The 15,464-nt window shown below is 42.8% G+C and overlaps 1 long non-coding RNA gene across 2 annotated transcripts; it reads right to left on the bottom strand.

Moving 5' to 3' along the window:
• Window positions 1-1,657: 1,657 nt before the first annotated feature.
• On the bottom strand, window positions 1,658-4,561 carry LOC121050159. 2 transcript variants are annotated; one of them, XR_005802176.1, is made up of 4 exons: window positions 4,432-4,561; window positions 4,069-4,345; window positions 3,135-3,948; window positions 1,658-2,474 (listed from the first exon to the last, which is right to left on the bottom strand). It is a non-coding gene; the product is annotated as an uncharacterized LOC121050159 (long non-coding RNA). The 2 variants fall into 2 exon arrangements; XR_005802175.1 differs by having other exon boundaries at window positions 4,069-4,561.
• Window positions 4,562-15,464: the final 10,903 nt, after the last annotated feature.

The raw sequence follows: 15,464 nt of genomic DNA, 5'->3' as shown, positions 1-15,464 counted from the left end.
CATTTAGCTTCTTTAAAATTACTGTATGTTGGCGTGAGTCGTGCCATGTAATTAGGATTGTGAATATTGTGTATTATTAGGATTATTCTGTTGTAATTAGTTTCCTAATAGGTCTGGTAATTAGTTTCCTAATAGGTCTTGATGTATCTTGTATATATACTCCATTCTTGGAGAAGGTAAATTACATCAGAAAATTTCAATCTCTTATTCCTTTGTTCTGTTTGACTCTGTAGTTACTATTCTTGAAGAGTGGTTAATGTATGAGTGGTTAGCTAGTGATTCCTGAACAATGGTTACTCAAACTAGTTCCTAGCACGTATTAATGAACTAATGAAAACATAACATTAAAAAGCTTTGTAGCCGCTTTAATTTCTGCAGATTTGCAGGAATATCTGGAATGAGAACTTTGGAAGTTAATATAAATCCAGTCCTGTATAATGCTAATAAGGAAATTTGAGTACCATTTGGCAAAGAACCAGTAATCAAGTTCACCAATAATCAAAAATTAAGATCCCGAAAAACCAAAAGCTTGGAGTTCTCAATTGAGTGATCAATCGAGTAGGACTAGTAACCCTGAAAACAGAAAATGACAGACCAGAACTATTATAATTCCCCTTAAATACTTAATCCAAACAAATTGATTAGGCACTCTCTGAATTACCAACTCTGATCATTAGAAGAGACTTGGTAGAACCTGGGGTGGATCCAAACCCCTTTAAGTTGATGTCTCTTGGATTGGTCGTCAGCAGCATCAGCAGTAATGCTCTCACTGAAAACAAGTGTGCCAACAGTCATCTGTGTCCCACAAGTAGAAAGTGAAACATTCTCTACCAACTCGAGCTTATCCTTCAACTTCTCTCTCTGAGAATAATTTATGAAATATTTAAATGGTACTTCTTCTATATCCGCTGTCCCGGGAGAGATTATGTTAAAATAGCGCCAGCGTAGGTTCTTAGTAGAAAATGTGAGTGACTTGTCATCTGGATCGAAAAAGTTGAACTCTTCGTCCTCTTTGTGATAAGCAGCACCTTTGATTGTCTTCAGTTTTGAGTAACCAGAATAATTACGTTTGGTCCATTCATTGGCTCCCCGACGAAGTAAATTCAGCTCCCATTCATCATTATTGCACTACAACAAAACTGGTCTTTTACGACACACAATGTGCGTCGTAAAAAACAACTTTACTACACAAAAAAGCGTATTGTAACAGACAAATTTCTCTTGTGGCACACAAAATGTGTGTCGTAAGAAACATTTTTTGCACGTCGTTAAACACTCGTTTGCGCGTCATGAAAGATGTTTTACAACTTTAATTGTGTGCCGTAAAATACCATTTTGCATGTCATAAAAGACCATTTTGTGTGTCTTAAAAGACCATTTTGCATGTCTTAAAATGATATTTAGGGTTTTACAACTTTGATTGTGTGCCGTAAAATACCATTTTACATGTCATAAAAGACCATTTTGTGTGTCTTAAAAGACCATTTTGCATGTCTTAAAAGACCATTTTGCGTGTCGTAAAAATTGTCTTCATTCAATCTTCTAATAGACAATACTTTCAATTAAATCCTTTCATTCAAGCATAGTAAACAAAAGTATTCATGCCTTTCAAAAAAAAAAACAAAAGTATTCATGTAGTAAAATTATATCAATTAAATAACTTCATATTACAAAATCATAGTATAATTAAACTGGTTTTCAAATATAGAACATGCTATCTAGATTAGAATTGTCTTCAGATTGATTACATGAGTACTTGAAGGCGCTGATTATAGCTTGATTTGATGCCACATGCCAACCATTTCCCATAAAGAAGTCATACATCATAGAGCCTACTTTGAAGTTTGCCCTTCAATCATTCCAAATGAATAATCCATAAAAGTCAAAACAAATACCATACCAAAATTCGTGGCAGGATCCACTGCCATACTGCTAAAAGTCTAAGACCTCATAATCAAACAGAACTTAGTAAGAACTACCAACACCTTAATCTTCCTCCCTTCATTTCAAAATGGGCAGGTCCCTGGTCTTCTCTACTAACTTTGCTCTGAGATTTAGGTCTCAAAGATTTGGACTTTCAATTTCTAAACCAACATGGGTCTCAAAGATTCACTCTTAAGAGCACAATGAGTCTGCATTGTCTTAGATACAACTTTATTACTCTCGGCAGAAGTGGATACAACTTCATTTCAAAATAACCTACCATATTTTAATTCCCCACAAACTAAAAAAGGAAAAAAAATCCACTGACCAAGACTCAGTCATCAATTTCATCAATCACACCACCAAATTCCAATCCCAAACAAACAGAGCAACCTACATTTCATATAAAAATCCAGTCATAGCAATGAATAATAACCACGACCACAAACAGAGGCTCATAACAACCTTGGTTCAACAACCTGCCACAATTCGGTAGCACAGGGAGGAATGGACCGAGCTTGGTATGCTCCCCGAGTAGCTCAGATAGATATCTGCACAGAAAATTAATAGATTCTATCATGCTGCTATGGCTAATTTCAATGTAACCAAAGATGACTATATCCCAATTCTTTTTGAATACCAAGAGGAACAATTAAAGCAGATGCCCAACTCCCACAACGAAGTCTAATAGTTCATTAATCTACCTTTACTCAAACAGAAGTTTAATGCATAGCCCACAGGGCACGTCCCTGAATACAATACATTCTCTACCACAGAGTTCCTATTTATAATTTCTAATTACAAAGAATCACTTGAAACTAACAAGCTAGACTTAACTCATCACTCTTAACTCTAAACAAAAACAAAGAAAAACCATCATACTTCAACAATAGCCCACAAATCCATACAATCATTTCACCCAAAATCAAACAAACATATTATTGTGAAGAACATGGAAGAGCAAAAAAGAAAAAGAGGGGCTCGAGTAAATGACCAATTGATCAAAGTTTGAGATCTACCAACTTGAAGCATACTTGAATAACGTCACCTAAAAACGATCCATCAAGCATCTAGGCATCCAATTGTTCAAACTAAACTAGGACCAAAACTATGAAACAACATCCCATGCATAATAAAGTCATACACATATTCGCAGTCATCCCTGCAAGAGCATAATCACACAAGTGATGTATGAGTAACACAAAACATACCAAAGGCAGTAGGAATCTGGACGACGAGCTCAGACATGAAAATCGGTTGATTCGGACTTGCTAACTAGAATGCTCAGACCTAGAACAAATTAGAAAACTGAGAAGCAAATCGAATCCACAACTAACTATCAAGAATCGCTAAGACTGAAATCGAATCCATATGAACAAATAAAAGCTAAGAAGCTGAGAAGCTAAGACTGAAAACAAAACCCAGTTAGAGGCTAATTGATAATGTCATTACATTCTTGTTGTTTCTATATAAGAAAATTAAGCAAGTGCAAAGATATACATTCACTAAGATAAAACAAGTACAGCAATTAGTGTGATATTGAGCCAGTGCGGATAAATGACAAGTTGAAATAATGGAATTGATCCAAAACATCAGCTCATCAAAAAAAGAACATGTAATCTTCAAAAGTGCCAAAGCATATATCATTTAACTGACATTGCGTCTCTCTAAGCAAGTTTATCCATTGGGTCACCAGGTCACCCACTATTCACTGCTTTTTAGTGTTAATTTCACCCTCTGGTCACGAGTACAGTGTATTTCGTGCCCTGGGTCACGAGCACAGTATATTTCGTGACCCAGAGAATGAAAATATACATTAAAAAGCAGTGAATAGTAAGTGACCCGTGACCCAACGGGTGAACTTGCCCAAGAAGTTCTCACCTCTCAATACACATCCAGACCAAATAGAAGATCCTCTTCCCACTTGAACATCACCAATGACGGAGGCACTTGGGGCCACAAATGCATCCTCGTCAAGAACAGGAGCTTTATCGAATACATTCATAAGAGTCCGATGCCTAGACACTGCAGAAAAGAACATCACTACCATCTTGAATGGAAGGAAGAAGGCAAAACTACAAAAAAAAAATCCTAAATGTCACAAATAAACAAGGAACAAGTAGCAAATAAACTTTTTTATAGTACCTTGGAATGTGATATAGTAGCAATAATGTACGTATTCATTGCTTGCCAGCAGCTGTTCTGATGGAGTGGCCATGTTCTCATCATCAGACCTTAAACATTGGGATAGGTTTGTTTCTTTACCAAAACGGGCTCTACTTTGATTGAATCGATGTTGAATCGGAAAAATACTGTGGTTCTATCCATGCCAAACCACATATTCCTTGGTAGAGTGATCTTTGTCTATAAAGCCATCATTCCTTAATATTTAGGTGGTGCGACAGCCGGAGACTTCCCAGGACTGATGAGATGCAGTACTTAAAACTACTTCATGACCTTTTGAAATTGATTAGAATACAAAAAGAACAGAGCTGACAAAAGAAATACCTTCGAGATTTGTACGAAATGCCTCCCAAAACCGCAAAATTGGAAGATTCATCGTATAGTACTTACGCGCACACAGAGCTCGGAGTTCTAATTGCAGTAGCTCACAAACAGCTGCACTGTAGAGATACGAAAATACCCTTTGAAATTATTAAAAAAATGGTCATTGACCCAAAGCACCAAAATAAGCAAAGATTATCCCACCAACAAATTTTTATTTCCATTTACCATGTTTAAAGCAAAATGACAATTTTACCCTTGACTTAATTAATTAATTAATTAATTAATTACATGCAGTCGTCCCTCTGTCTCTCTCTCTCCTCTTTCTCCCCAATCTGTAGCTCTCTCTCTCTCTCTCTCTCTCTCTCTCTCTCTCTCTCTCTCTCTCCGTACATACAGATCGTCGGGACCCCTCTCTCTCTTCATCGGAGTCGGAGCATCGTCGGAAGTAGGCTGGAGCTTGGATGGAATACAACTGATTTAGACTAAAAATTGTTGCAGTGCTCTGTAATTGGACGGGCTCAGCTTCTCCGCCGATATCAATTTGCAGAGACTGAGAGAGGGAATCAGAATTCGAGCTCGGAGATTTTTCGATGGAGATCACGATGAGTTCGAATTCGGATTTGGTGCGAAAGCTAGAGTCAGGGCTTGGGGTTTCTTTCGGAGGCTTAGTGATTGAAATGGCGAAGGCGGCGACGGGTTTTGGTGCTGCTGTGATGAAGATCTGGGTTTGAGTTCTTCATTGAAGTTGTTCGATTCCTCGCCTCCGGTGATCTGGTTAACATTGAGGACATGGGTGCCCAGAAGGAAAGAAAAAAAAGTTTTGAACGTCTATTGGCCCCCCTAATAGACGTCTATTGCCCCCAATAGACGTCTATTGGAGGCCAATAGACGTTTTAAAATTGATATAATCTCTTCGTTTTTTTCTTTAAACAAAGTTTTATTTGTCTAAATTTAGAAAGATTAGCTCATATTCTGGCAACCGAAAGTTCTATTGGGGGGCAATACATGGCTGATAGACGTCTATTGGGGGGCAATAGATGTCTATTGGGGGCAATAAACCTTTCCAGTGAGATTTTCAGAAAAGTCCGGTGGGCGGCGGCAGGTGACCGGAATCCCGCAACCGGTGACTGGAATCTGGCGACAGTCACCGGCCGCGGATTCCGGTGAAATCTCCTATGGTTTCTCTCTCTTCCATTTTATCCCTCTCTCTCTAAGTAACAAAGGGGTGAGGGTAAATGGTATTAAAAAAAACGTCATAATGGAGTATTAGGGAATACCTCCTTAGAGCGTTTTAGGTAAGAGAGAATTAAAAAAAACTTAATGGGGTAAGTGAGAAAAAAATCTATAGAAATGGGGTAAATGGATAAAAAGCCTTAAAAAAAAAAAACTCTCTAGTCATATTGGGGATTATTGGCTAGATTTTAAGGGGGGTGTATTCATTTAAGAGTCTACAAGATTTTTTTATATTTTGAAAGTATAGTTATGGGTGTTCAATTGAGATTTTTTTTTTTGACTTTGTCAAGGGGAACCCAAAGGCTTCCTAGGCCCAAGATAAACCCCTTCGGCGCATGTGAAATGCTCCAACTGTGCATTGCAGCACAGTGCCTAGCCACTTTGACAGCTTCGGGGTTCGAACTTAGGTTGGGGAGCACACCCAACTAGGCAAGAACCACTAGGCCACTTGCAGTGGTTGTTCAATTGAGATTTTAAACAATCCTTTAAAATCTTGATGTATTCAATTAAGATTTAAATTTATCCATTCAAATCTGCAGATATCTAAAAATATACGGATTTTTAAGGATTTCATTAAATGCTAGATTTTATAGTGCTTTTTATACATATCAAAACTCAAAAAAAATCCAACCACTTCCCAAGAGATTTTGATGGATTAATTCTTTCTCACTTAACAAAAAATGAATAAGCTCTTCACTAAAAAAAAAAAAAACAAACAAACAAAAAGAAGAAGAAGAAGAAGCTCTCAATAGGTGACACTAATTCATTTTGTCTTAGACCTATCTTCCCACTATCCTCCTCTGCTCTCATTTAATAATTTTTTTTAATTTTTATCACTATAGCTCTGGAAGCCTTAATCCTCCTAGCTGATTAAGCTCACTTTTAATGATATTGTTAAGATGATACATATATATACACATGTTTTTTTTTTTTTTTTGAATCAAACCGGAAGCGAGGTGCCGATATATATATATATATATATATATATATATTCATCTAAAGATAGAATAGGCTGTTACATACACACATGTTTCTTTTGTAAATTAGATATGAAATAAATTATGTCATTAGTTTACTACTTTATTTTTTGTGTAACATTTTAGTTGATTAGTTTTCTCTTATTATTCATATATTATCATACACAACATAAAGAATGGTAGATTGCCACACACACACACACACACATATATATATATATACTTTTTTGTCACTAATGCTATATCATAGTTAGATCCATACATCCATTGTTTTTTTTTTTTAGCATTTATGCATACGGATATGAGCCAGAAAAAGATGAGAGGGCCTCCGACACTTGCGGAGCAACCTAGGAAGGCGAACCCCAGGGTTCGTGTTGGCGGCGGGGAGTTTCGTGCTCTCCAAACCAAGCAATAGCGGGACGACGGGGAGTAGGCTTGGAGAGACTGAGGTTTCTTCTGCAACGACGTCGGGGCCCCGACCAAGTTTTTTGTAGGCCCTGTTGAAGCGTTTCTCAACTGAGGGTGTGCTGGTGAACGAGGTGCGGCGGATCGGGTTGAGGCGGCGACGTTGGGGTAGGTGCCTGAAGTTCTGGGGGCGTTTGGGCTCTGCGTCGTCGTGGCGGCGTGGTTTGTTTCATTCAGTGGTGTCGAGATGGGACGCCCTCGGCTCAGGTAGTGGTGACGAAGATGCGTCGTGCTTTATGGTGGTAACAAGGGTTCTGAGGTGGGTCTCGGCAACGCCGGGGGTGACTAGGCTGGTGGTTGAGACTGGACAGAGGATGGAGGTTTGGGCGGCGAAAGGTGGAAGGAGGAAGTGCCGGGAAAATCGGCGGGAAACCCTAGTTGTAAAGTTGCGACCTAGAAAGCAGCCCAATCCAACCGGTGGTTTGGACTGGGCTGCTTTCTAGGTCGCAGCTTCTTGGGCCTAGGACAGGGATTGGGCCAAAGGCAAGAACTGGGACTGGGCTGTGTTCTGGGCCGAAGCTGACTGGGCCTAGGGCAGGGATTGGGCCAAAGGAAGGAACTGGGACTATTTGCCTCAAATCTGGAAATGGGGGATTGCAGATTCTCAAGAAAAGCTTGAGGAGCAACCTGATGCTGAGGTTGTTGGCTACTGAGGAGGCTGTAGAGGGTGATGGTTCCAACCCTACGGGGAAGGGACTCACGCTTTCTTAAGCCCCACAAGCTTTTAGACATTCTGGACTCAAGCCTTTTGAAGTAGGGGTAATTTCTATAGGCTTTTCTAAGACGTTTCTAGTTGATATTTGTACCACAATTGCATGACTGGCAGATTAGACTAGATCAATATTTCTTCCTTAGAGAGCGAGACTACTCTTGCTTAGTTTAGGCTTGTTGTTTAGTGAGCGTCCCTTTAGATCTTAATGAGTTTAGAGTAGCTTAGATAGGTTATCCGGTTTGTCCCGAGTTTTCTTATGTAAGTTCTGTTAGACTCTGACCTGTTTCTTATGGCTTTGATATCTAATAACATCAAATCCTTTCAAAAAAAAAAAAATACATCCATTGCTTTTAAAGAAGAAAAAAAAAGTTAAATTAACAAATGGATTAATTTCAGTTTACCCCCCTGAGGTTTGGGGGTGTCATCATTTCACCCCCCCCCCCCCCCGACTCTCAATTTCACTTTTTTACCCCCTGAACTTTCCAATTTTTGTCTTCCGTGCCCAATGTCTCATTTTCCGTCCAAATTGGACGTTAAGTCTTATAATATGGCCCATTTCGAAGGCTAAAATGGTCATTTTATGACTCAAAAAAAAAAAAAAAGATTCGACCTCTCTCCCTAAAACCATCTCTCTCTCTCTCTCTCTCTCTTCTGTTCCTAGCCTTGACCAGCCATTTCTCCTTTCTTTCTCTCTCCCTCTCTTCTGCTCCCTAGCCTCGACCAGTGACGGCGACCCAGTGGTTCTCCACCGTCCGGCCACCTCCGACTGAAAGTGTGGTAGATCTAGAAGACGCGAGAGAATCTTGAAGCTTTTGACCCGAAAACGAGTAGACGACCCGAGGAAGAAATCAGACCAGAACGCTGTCCTCAGGCCACCTCAGAGGCGGACCATCGGCAATAGCCTTGTCTCACCGTCGCCAACGTCCCTACTGTTTCGGATCGTACATGCATCGACGGTGAACGGAGAATCAACGACTGGAAGCTCCGAGACTTCTCCTGCGATTTCCGCGACTTCCGGCGACTTCGGCCACCTTTTGGGCTGCATTTGGTATGAAATCTCATCTCCTTGTCATACTCTACAAGCCTGTACAATTAGATTTTGAATTTGATCTAGTTTTGACAATTTCGTTTCTGTGTTCCTCTCGGCTTCGACGCTGTCATTAACGCCGGCGACTTCCCCGACCTTTCTGGGCTTGGTTTCTGGTTCGATTGCTTCTCGGGACGAGGCCTAACTTCGATTGAGAGCTAAAATCTGGAAATTTCTAGGTGGGTGTTCTTGAATCCTCAGTTCATTGTCATTCAAGTTTCTGGAAATGTCTAGGTGAATTTTGACTGTTGTTACATTGTTAATGAACTGAGTTGGTTGGTTTGGTTGAAATCAGATTATCCTGGTTTTGTGTGAGTTGAGTTTAATTTTGAGGGAGTTGGAATTGTGAGGAATCTGTTATGGGTATCGGCATTTTGGACTGAAATTGGTTGCTATGTTGTGTGCTCGCTGTGAATCGGAACCTTGCTGAGATTGGTGAATTAGATTGTTGTTATTCTAGTGAATTGGTAAAAGATGTGAATAGGTAAATGGTTTGTTTGTGTATGCTGAGATTGGTAAATGGTTTGTTTGGGGACCTTGAGGGCTATTGTGGTAGTGGCTAGGGTTGAATTGTGGGCGGATGAGGTTCTTGGCAGCGGAGGAGGAAGGGGGGGGGGGGGGGGGGGAGAGAGAGAGAGAGAAACCCCCCCGAACGTGAAAGAGAAAGGATTTTTTTTTTTTGTGTCATGAAATGACCATTTTATCCCTCAAAGTGGGCCCCATTATCTAATTTAACGTCTAATTTGGACGGAAAATGAGACATTGGGCACGGAAGACAAAAATTGGAAAGTTCAGGGGGTAAAAAAGTGAAATTGAGAGTCGGGGGGGGGGGGTGAAGTGATGACAACCCCAAATCTCAGGGGGGTAAACTGAAATTAATCCTTAACAAATTGATCATGTCCAAATCAAAATCAAAAACTTAATTTATAACAAGATGGGAGAGAGCGAGAGTTTTTCTCCCTTGCAAAACCCTAACGCCGCCGCTGATAGGTGGCTTCTTTGGAGGCTTCTTGCGCCTCCTCTCCAGCGTCCGCTCAAGCGTACGAGCTCTCCACACCATGGTTGCACGTTGCTCTTCATTCGACGGAATTTTCGTCCAACGACGATGAGTGATCGGATAGGCTGGGTTTTCATTGAGCTATTGCTTCAGGTCTAGGGACTTCTAACACTGTGGGATCCCGGTGGTACTTTGTTCGGTGTACTGTTGATCCTAGCCGACGAGTTGTGGAAGAGAGATTGGGTGCAAGCACGATGTGGATTGCTTCTGCTGGGATTCACGTGGATCTAGTTTGGGCGGCGTCATCGACATCGGGCTAGGTTGAATCTTATTTCCTGGCACGGTGGCAGTTGGACCTTAATGCGGTGGCTGATCTTGTAGCGGCCATTAATGGGATCAGGGGAGAGGCCGGGGATGGAAGAGACTATGAGATACGGCGCTTGGTGGGTAGGTCTGCTGGCGCGGGATCTAATGGAGGGCTTCCTAGGCAGCGAGGGAGGGTTCATGTTTTGGTGGCAGGGATGGTTGCAAACGGGTGTTGGCAACAGCCGGATAGGGCGAGTTGGTGCCCTGCATTAGGTGCCCAGAGTAATTTGGGTTACCCAAATGGGCTGGTGTTGGGCTCACATCCCACATATGCTGGGCCAGGCCTTCCCATGGGTCTGGATTTGGGACCCGGGTGACTCTTTGCCTGCCTTTATGTTACTATGGACTATCCCTCTGAGTATTCCATGTTTATTTTCAGGTGGATTAAGCCTTTCTAGATTCTATAAAAAGGCAGTATAGTTACGCTGTGAGTACGACAATTGCGTGCATTGGCGAGCAGTGTCCCTTATGTTGGGTCGAGTCTAGTTTTGTTTGGTCTGCTGATCTTCTGCATACTCGGATCAGAAATTCTGATTGCTGGGTCTACAATTCTCAAGGTCATGACAATGGTTCGGTTGTTGGTAATTATCTTGTGGATGATGAAGATTCACCTTCAAAATTTGCTAGTGTTTCTAGAAAAGTTTCAGAATTGAGCTTTATTATACAAGACCAACTGGTTGATGTAGTACATCTTCTAGTTTGCTCTACTTTAGTTTTAAGACCTAGGCGTTTATGGCCTTTGTATGCTCCCCATTGGGATGCCCTCTTAAGCGATTTCAATAGCTAATTCAATGAACTTTTCTTTTCAAAAAAAAAAAAAGAAAAAAAAAATTAACCTACTAAAAACATCATAAAGACTTGTAAAATCTAAACAAATACCAGTAAATCAATATTCAAATACTAATCAGAGTCCATATAGAATTTAAAAACTCAAACAAAATTTTTTAAAATTTGAATTAAATACACCCCCCTTAGTTTTTTTTTTTTTGTCCTTCTGATTTATGCCTACGGATCGACCAAAATGAAAAAAGTTTTTGTCCATTTACCCCATTTTTAGAGATTTTTTTCCCACTTACCCCATTAAGTTTTTTTAATTCCCTCTTACCCAAAACACTCTAAGGAGGTATTCCCTAATACCAAGATTTTTTTTTTGTTTTTAAATTTTTTTTAATACCATTTTACCCTCACCCCTTTGTACTTAGAGAGAGAGAGAGATAGAGAAAATGGAAGAGAGAGAAACCATGAGAGACTTCGCCGAAGCCTAGTCACCGGCCACCGAAGTCCCATTAACTTTCGCCGGAATCCGGTCAACTTTGGCCTGATTCCGGTCACTAGCTACCGCCCACGGAAATTTGCTGAAAATCTCGCCTGAACGTTTTTTTTTGTCCCAATAAACATCTATTGCCCCCTAATAGAGGGGAAATAGAGGTCTATTGCCCCCCAATAGGACTTTCAGTTGCCAGAATGAAAACTTTGATTACAGAAAAAAAATAAGGAGATTACATCAATTCAAAAAGTCTATTACCCCCCTGTTAATGTTAGAAATTGAAGGCTCTAATTAACGTTAAAGAACGAGAGAGAGAGAGATAGAGAGAGAGAGAGACACAAGAAGTATAGTGGTTCGTCTCCCGCCTTAGCGGCAGACTACTTCCACTTGAATGCTTAACTAGTGTGTTTGGGCCTTGCAACCCAAAAGGATTACAAAGTGTGTTGTAATGGGATGGATGTTTAAGTGGGATGAGGGGTCCCTTTTATAGGTAAGGGAACCCCTCTCCTTTACATATTCTTCAATGTGGGATCTAAAAACCACTATTCTAGTCTAGAAAGCCATATTGTGAAGACAACTTGGCAAGGCCGGGAAGGTGGCTTCCTGGCGAGGTATTGGCTGCTTCTGACTACCGTGGCGTAGCCTGGACATCGGGCTATGGGATGCATGTCGCGGTTGGGTCCCACCATGGCTTGTGATGTAGCAACTTAGTCATGCCAGTGAGAGGTATCTACAAGTCCCCGAAGTCCCCAAGTAAGAGGAGCTTCTTGGTGGGGGAGCTATACACATGATGTCATCGAGCATAAGTAACGTCCGAGAGGCGCCTAGCCCCTACAAGTCCCCGAACTCCGTAAGCAAGAAGGGACTCGTTAACCTGCATAACAAAGACAAAAGCGCGCATATGTAGAATGCTTGTTGTATTGGGCAACGTATGTGAGTTGCATTGATATGCATTGGCATATACGAATGTATGAAGTGCATGATACATGTTGATGTATACATGCTAATGGCGCCGAGTACGATCGATTATGACGTATAAATTAGAGAACGCGTATGGTTGTGTGAACATATCACGAATAAGCATATGAATTGCATATGATCCGTGTGGTGCTCGCAAGAGAACGAATGAGGTCGAGTTGACGAGGTTACGCTTGGTGTAAGTTGCATGAGTGCCATGAAGGCAGGCGTTTGTAATTTGTGAACGATGAATACGCGAACGCTTGTGTTTGTTTAGTTTTCGCTCGTATTAATGGAACGGGAAAAGAATTCGATTTGTTACAAATGACAAATGGTAGAAGAATTCAATGTTCCATTAATGTGTATTATGTCGAGGGGATGTGAGTGTAAAGCTTGGGAATGCCGGAAGGCAAGAGCGTGAAAGCTCGGGGGGCACCTCAAAGGCATGAGCGTTAGAGCTCGTAAGCGGGAAGTTCGGGGGTGCAATGAAGGCATGAGGGAAAGCTCTGGGATGCCGGGAAGGCTTGAGCATTAGAGCTCGTGAGCGGGAAGCTAGGGGGTGCCGGGAAAGAGTGAGCGCGAAGCTCGGGGGGTGCCGTGGAGGTGTGAGCGTTAGACCTCGTGAGAGGGAAGCTCGGGGGTGTGGTAAAGGCAAGAGTACGAATCTCGGGGGGTGCCGCGGAGGCGTGAGAGTTAGAGCTCATGAGCTGGAAGCTCGGAGGTGCCGGCAAGGCGTGAGCGCGAAGCTCGGGGGGTGCCGCGGAGGCGTGAGCGTTAGAGCTCGTGAGAGGGAAGCTCGGGAGTGCCATAAAGGCAAGAACACGAATCTCGGGGGGTGCCGCGGAGGCGTGAGCCTTAGAGCTCATGAGCAGGAAGCTCGGGGGGCGCTGTGGAGGCGTGAGTGTTAGAGCTGCTAATTATGCTAGGCTGTATGTACAAGTCCCTGAAGTCTCCAATCAAGGAGGTTTTCTTGCGGGGTTGATACCAAAGCGTGGCTTTGTGCCTTATTGTGAGCATAATGAGTGTAAGTGTGTCGTCCATCTAGAATTGGTCGGAGCAAACGCTTATGTTCTTTCGGGTGGGCCCCCAGCTAAGCCCTCCGAGGAGTCCCCACTCCTGGCTATAGACCTTCGTATGGTCGGAAATTGTTTGATGAGGGGAGCTGCATATAAGTAGTGGGCGTTAGGTAGCGAACCTAATCTTTGATACCCAAGTGTCGGGGGTTAACTGCCAGATCCATGGCTGCTGTGGGCTGCGTTTACCGGTCCCTTTACTCTTTCCCGGAGTAGAAAAACTTGCTTACAACACCGCGTAGCAATCATTGTCATTGTGAGGCGTTGCTTTACCGCTTGGCGGCTGGTCATAGACCATAGACTCGTGGAGTCTAGATCCGTTTAGGTCTCTTTCCCGTGGGGAAAGATTGACGAAGTAAAGTTTAGTGAGTTTTGAAGAAGTATGTTTACATATAGAGTACATGTAAAGTTTGCTAATTGTATGAACAACAAATAAACATGGTATAGCTTGTTTAAGTAAGAATCACATGTTTATTTAATTGGGTTGCAATTAAATAGAAGCATGGCATATGTGTATAAAATGTACTTGTAGTAAAGTTTGCTAATAACATTTTGTATTTGTTGTAAACATGCTTACGGATCATGGAGACGTTTGAAGCATGGCAATAGTATGGTAGATGTACTAGTAACATTGATACATAATGTACTCATGCTTAAAGTTATAGAAGCATGTAAATGCATATCAAATGAGATATATTGTAGGCATGCTTAGAAGTAGTAAAAGCATGGCATTGGCATGACACTAGCTCATATTGAAAGAGCGTAAATGAAGATATAGTTACTTATCTTATGCCGATTTGGAGCAAGTTGGAGTTGGAATTGATGTAAGTATCCAAATCATGTTGGAGTTGTCCAAGCATGACACTTCATTGCTTTGGTTGGCCAGCGGAGTATGTCCAGCGGAGGGTGGCCAGTGATGGATGGCCATTGGTGGATGGCCACTGGAGGGTGGCCAGCGGAGGTTGTCTAGCCGTGGATGTCCAGCTGTCGATGGCTAACAGAGGATATCTAGTGGAGAGTGGTCAGCGGAGGATATCCAGCCATGGATGGCGAGTGAAGGATATCTAGCCTTGGATGGTTGCCGGAGGATGTCCAGCGGTGGATGGTTGGAGGAGATTGTCTAGCTGTGGATGTCCAGTGGTGGATGGCGAGCGGAGGATATTTAGCCGTGGATGGCTGGCGGAGAATGTCCAGCGGTGGATGGCTAGCTGAGGTGGCCAACGGTGGATGGCCAGCGGAGTGGCGCCCTAACAGAGCTATCTAGCAGAGGCCTTCCAGCGTAGGGTGGCCAGTGATGGATGGCCACTGGAGGGTGGCCAGAGGTGGATGGCTAACAGTAGATGGCCAGCGGAGATTGTCTAGCCGTGGATGTCCAACTGTCGATGGCTAGCGGAGGATATCCAGCGGAGGGTGGCCAGCGGAGGATATCCAGCCTTGGATGGCGAGCGGAGGATATCTAGCCTTGGATGGCTGGCGGAGGATGTCCAGCGGTGGATGGCTAGCGGATGTTGTCTAGCCGTGGATATCCCGCAGTGGATGGCTAACGGAGGATATCTAGCGGAGGGTGTCCAGCGAAGGATATCCAGCAGTGGATGGCGAGCGGAGGATATTTAGTCGTGGATGGCTGGCGGAGAATGTCTGGCGGTGGATGGTTAGCGGAGGGTGGCCAACGGTGGATGGCCAGCGGAGTGGCGCCTAATAGAGCTATCTAGCAGAGGCCTTCCAGCGGACGGTGGCCAGCGGTGGATGGCCAGCGAAGGTTGTCTAGCTGTGGATGGCTGGCGGAGGATGTCCAGCGGAGGTTGTCTAGCCGTAGATGTCCAGCTGTGGATGGCTAGCGGAGGATATCCAGCGAAGGGTGTCCAGCGATGGATGGCCAGCGGAGGATATTTAGCCGTG

Source organism: Rosa chinensis, chromosome 6 (assembly GCF_002994745.2).
Source record: "Rosa chinensis cultivar Old Blush chromosome 6, RchiOBHm-V2, whole genome shotgun sequence".
NCBI lineage: Eukaryota > Viridiplantae > Streptophyta > Magnoliopsida > Rosales > Rosaceae > Rosa > Rosa chinensis.
This window is presented reverse-complemented; position numbering and strand designations above follow the sequence as displayed.